General features: G+C 49.2%; 1 non-coding gene and 1 pseudogene across 1 annotated transcript; both read right to left on the reverse strand.

Moving 5' to 3' along the window:
* LOC143307147 (large subunit ribosomal RNA) overlaps positions 1 to 2,559 on the reverse strand; it is a 4,610-nt pseudogene extending 2,051 nt beyond the window's left edge.
* Positions 2,560 to 4,291: 1,732 nt separating this feature from the next.
* On the reverse strand, positions 4,292 to 4,446 carry LOC143307176 (5.8S ribosomal RNA). Its single transcript, XR_013064383.1, has one exon. It is a non-coding gene; the product is annotated as a 5.8S ribosomal RNA (ribosomal RNA).
* Positions 4,447 to 5,000: the final 554 nt, after the last annotated feature.

The raw sequence follows: 5,000 nt of genomic DNA on the forward strand, positions 1-5,000 counted from the left end.
CAAGGAAGATCCGCGGGAGGCCAAGGCACGGGACCGAGCTCGGATCCCGGGACGCGACCGAAGTCGCCAACCGTTCACCTCGCCCAGGCCCGGCACGTCAGCCAGACCCGCTTCCCGACCAAGCCCGACACGCCCCGCTCCTCAGAGCCAATCCTTATTCCGAAGTTACGGATCCAATTTGCCGACTTCCCTTACCTACATTAATCTATCGACTAGAGGCTCTTCACCTTGGAGACCTGCTGCGGATATGGGTACGAACCGGCGCGACACCTCCACGTGGCCCTCTCCTGGATTTTCAAGGTCCGAGGGGAAGATCCAGACACCGCCGCAACTGCGGTGCTCTTCGCGTTCCAAACCCTATCTCCCTGCTAGAGGTTTCCAGGGAACTCGAACGCTTATACAGAAAAGAAAACTCTTCCCAGATCTCCCGACGGCGTCTCCAGGTCATTTTGGGTTACCCCGACGAACACTCTTACGAGGGCCCGAATGGTATGCGGTTCCGCTGCCGGGTTCCGGAATAGGAACCGGATTCCCTTTCGCCCAATGGGTGTGCATCTCTGCAACTACTTCTTATAAATTCGATTTAGCCATATTTAACAGTTTTGTTGTTGCTTTTTAACTGAGAGCTTTAGGACACCTCATTTACATAGGATTTCTCTTAGGGCTTAGGATCGACTGACTCGTGTGCAACGGCTGTTCACACGAAACCCTTCTCCACGTCAGTCCTCCAGGGCCTCGCTGGAGTATTTGCTACTACCACCAAGATCTGCACCGACGGCGGCTCCAGGCAGGCTCACGCCCAGACCCTTCTGCGCACACCGCCGCGACCCTCCTACTCGTCAGGGCTTCATGGAGGACCAAATTTTGTCCAGCCCCACTTGCCACTGACGGCGGAGTATAGGCGCGACGCTTCAGCGCCATCCATTTTCAGGGCTAGTTGCTTCGGCAGGTGAGTTGTTACACACTCCTTAGCGGATTCCGACTTCCATGGCCACCGTCCTGCTGTCTTAAGCAACCAACGCCTTTCATGGTATCCCATAAGCGTCGACTTAGGCGCCTTAACTCTGCGTTTGGTTCATCCCACAGCGCCAGTTCTGCTTACCAAAATTGGCCCACTTGGCACTCTGATCCAATAATAAAATCTCATGGCTTCATTTGATGCAAGCAAGCCAGAGATCTCACCCATTTAAAGTTTGAGAATAGGTTGAGGTCGTTTCGGCCCCAAGGCCTCTAATCATTCGCTTTACCAGATGAGACTCGCAATAACGTTCGAGCGAGTGCCAGCTATCCTGAGGGAAACTTCGGAGGGAACCAGCTACTAGATGGTTCGATTAGTCTTTCGCCCCTATACCCAGTTCCGACGATCGATTTGCACGTCAGAATCGCTACGGACCTCCATCAGGGTTTCCCCTGACTTCGTCCTGACCAGGCATAGTTCACCATCTTTCGGGTCCCAACGTGTACGCTCTAGGTGCGCCTCTTCTCGCAATGAGAACGAGACGCCCCGGGAGTGCGAGGCCTAATCGTAACGAGGCCCATCCTCCCTAGGTCGACGCAGAGGACGACATTCACTTTCATTTCGCCTTTAGGTTTATTTATATCCCAATGACTTGCGCACATGTTAGACTCCTTGGTCCGTGTTTCAAGACGGGTCCTGAGAGTACCCAAAGCAATAGCGTCGCCGACCGGTAATTCAAAGCTTGGCCAGTCCAAGGACTCCTCCTGCTAACAGCTGGCCAGACCCGGGGACGGCGCATAGTCCGTACATCCGGGTAATTATAACTGAACCTAGCTTGCGGCGGTCCTGACGCACACACATTCGAAAATGGATTGGTTGCGGCCTGATACCGTCTGAGTACCGTCGCGCAGTCGGCCAGGCAACCGAGGGTCTGTCACGAACACCGTTAAGGTGACGGACAGGCTCCGCCTCGGACCGTAGACCGACACGCAACGGGTCGCGACGTTCTACTAGGGGAGAAGTGCACGACTACCTCGCCGGAACATTCGCCGAAGGTGGTGTGCCCTCGCTAATGGAACCCGAAGGTCCATCCGGGGCATCGCGCACCAACGGGAGCCAGCGTTGTTGACGATGAATCTCCCCATTCGATCTTTTGGGTTTCTCAGGTTTACCCCTGAACGGTTTCACGTACTCTTGAACTCTCTCTTCAAAGTTCTTTTCAACTTTCCCTCACGGTACTTGTTCGCTATCGGTCTCGTGGTCGTATTTAGCCTTAGATGGAGTTTACCACCCACTTAGGGCTGCACTCTCAAGCAACCCGACTCTAAGGAGAGATCCTCCCGAAACGCGTACCGGTCACTACGGGCCTGGCACCCTCTATGGGTAAATGGCCCCATTCAAGATGGACTTGGACGCAATTCGATGTCTCGGGATAAACGGATCCTCCTGAACACTACATTTCCCAGCGGCGGTACCGCGGGATTCAGTGCTGGGCTCATTCCTGTTCGCTCGCCGCTACTAAGGAAATCCTAGTTAGTTTCTTTTCCTCCGCTTAATAATATGCTTAAATTCAGCGGGTAATCTCGCCTACTCTGAGGTCGTCAATTTCTTTGGTTTCATCGAAAGGTGAATAATGATGCTCGATGCAAAAAAAAAAAAAATAAACGAAAAGAAGCAAAAAAGCAAACACGTAGAGAAACTGTGCGTGAATCAACCTTTCGCATATTCAATTTTTCCTCCTCTCTCGTTTCAAAATGTTTGTATTTATCGTTCGATGAAACGAGCACAAGAGGGAAAAAAAAGTTGAGACACGACGTTCCCATAATTTTCGTGTTATTTCCTTTTTGCTTCAAACATTTTGCGGACTGCAGCTTCGTCGTATTGCTTTTATCAATTTTTAACAATTTCAAAGCGAAGACAACTCGCAAGACGATCCATTTCGTCTCGGTTCAATTTTAACGTCCGTCCGTATTATTTTTTGTTCCACAAGAGATTTCGAATAGGTTTCTTTATTTATCATCCCTTCTTTTCGAGCGCCACGGAAGCAAGAGGAAAAGCAAGAGCGAGAGAACATTTCGCGTATACTTCATTTAACAATTTTAACCAACACGCGATGTACTCCACACACCTCTTAGATTTAACAACTGCTTTTCTCTTCTTCTCCCCTTAGCGCAAGGGTAAACCCCATTTGTCTCTTCTTTGGAACGCAACAAAACTTTCGAGGACTGGACGACCGAGCGATGGTCGCGCGGTCTTCGCTTATCTTTAACAAACGAAGTAGTCCGTATGTATTCTAAATGTTGAAGCCTCCTAGAGCTTTAAGCCATGCGAGACATTGAAATGCTGTTTTAACGGGAGCATGCATAATTGCTGCAAACATACTTTTATCACAAGTTCTAGCCACGCCACGGAGGCTTCGAAGTTCCTTCACCATTCGCTTTCCTCTCTTTTGTTACACAGTTTCAGACTACGATCAGGGGTACCGAAACGCTGTATTGATTGTAAACAACCATTTTTATCTTGGAGCGGAGCGTTCCTTTACTCGTTAGATTTGTCTTGTCGCGTGTGTATTCGCTTTTTCGACGCTTTTTAACCATTTAACTTGTTTAGCGAAGCTAAACGCACAGACAGACAAAAAAAAAGGAACAGCATCGCGCGTCAAACAGCGACGACCCATCTGAAGCGATCTTTCATTTATACACCGTTTGTAAACAGAGAGATGTATAAAGCGCGGGGAATCATTCGAAACCCTGGGGCTATTCGAGCTTGCATTTCAGCAAATTATCATCTCAAACATTTCACTCGTTTGCTTTTTCTAAATTTATAGGAGAGCTTCTTTCGTTTATTTTTGACACACCTTTCGTAAATATCGTTTCTGGCAACGTCGGGAGCGTGGATTTCTACAAGTGAACAATCGCGCCGATCCGATAACTTCCAGCAGGATGGAGAATCTTTATAGATTATCTTCCGAGAACTCGGTGCTTTCACGGGCGGTCGTTTATAAATTTTAACGAACGACTCGCGCGCCGTGACGCACTTGCGCTAGTTCGAAGAGATATTTCGAAATTTGTTTTTCTCCTTTAACGGCCTGCATTTAGTGTATCGGTTGCGATTTTCGTCACATCGTTTCCACGACAAACGCCGACGAACTGCCCAACTATCGCTCGTACGTTGCGACTCTTTCTTTGTTTATCGTTCATTCATTCTTTCAATTTCGTTCGATAATCCCGCTCCGAAACGTTCTACTTTCGTTGAACGACGGCGAGATGTTTAGAAAGAAATGAATTACTCTTTTTTCGAGAAGCAAACGCAAGCAGTCTTTTGTTAAGAAAACGACCCTCAGCCAGGCGTGGTCCAGGAATTGTATCCGTGGACCGCAATGTGCGTTCGAAATGTCGATGTTCATGTGTCCTGCAGTTCACACGTTGACGCGCAATTAGCTGCGTTCTTCATCGACCCACGAGCCAAGTGATCCACCGTTCAGGGTAATCGTAAAATTTTGTATTTCAAACTCTTTAGATCTTTAGAGTGTTATTTTCATTATTAACACGCATCACATTCGATACCCACATCACTCTCCCACCCGGCGCGTGCGGGAGAGCGAATTCGGGCGTCGCCAACGTATTTGTTTGTTTGTTTGTTCGATCGTTGACGACACGATCGCGTCCAAGGACGGAAACCGTCGGAGAAACGCCCAGTGGCACGCTCCTCTCGACGGTCGGGCGTAAAGTACATTTAAAAACCTTGAAAAGTACGAACGCACACAAGGAATGCGAGCGCGCGTCCTGTCGCTGAATCGTGGGTTGCGAGATTCGAACAGACACACGGCCGGCGACGATCGGTCTAACTAATGGACACATAGTTTTTCAAAGACTCGCTATCGTCGCTTCTCAGCCGGTCCGTAAACAACACACATCGATCAGGCGGACGCACGAATCTTACCACGGTGCGTGTTTCGTAGATTCCAGGTTACCCGCAAGTACCTCTCTCTCCCTCTCGAAAGAGGAATCTCGATCCGTCCTTTTTGGACAATGGAGAAATC

This window comes from Osmia lignaria, unplaced genomic scaffold (genome assembly GCF_051020975.1).
Source record: "Osmia lignaria lignaria isolate PbOS001 unplaced genomic scaffold, iyOsmLign1 scaffold0046, whole genome shotgun sequence".
Taxonomy (NCBI): Eukaryota; Metazoa; Arthropoda; class Insecta; order Hymenoptera; family Megachilidae; genus Osmia; species Osmia lignaria.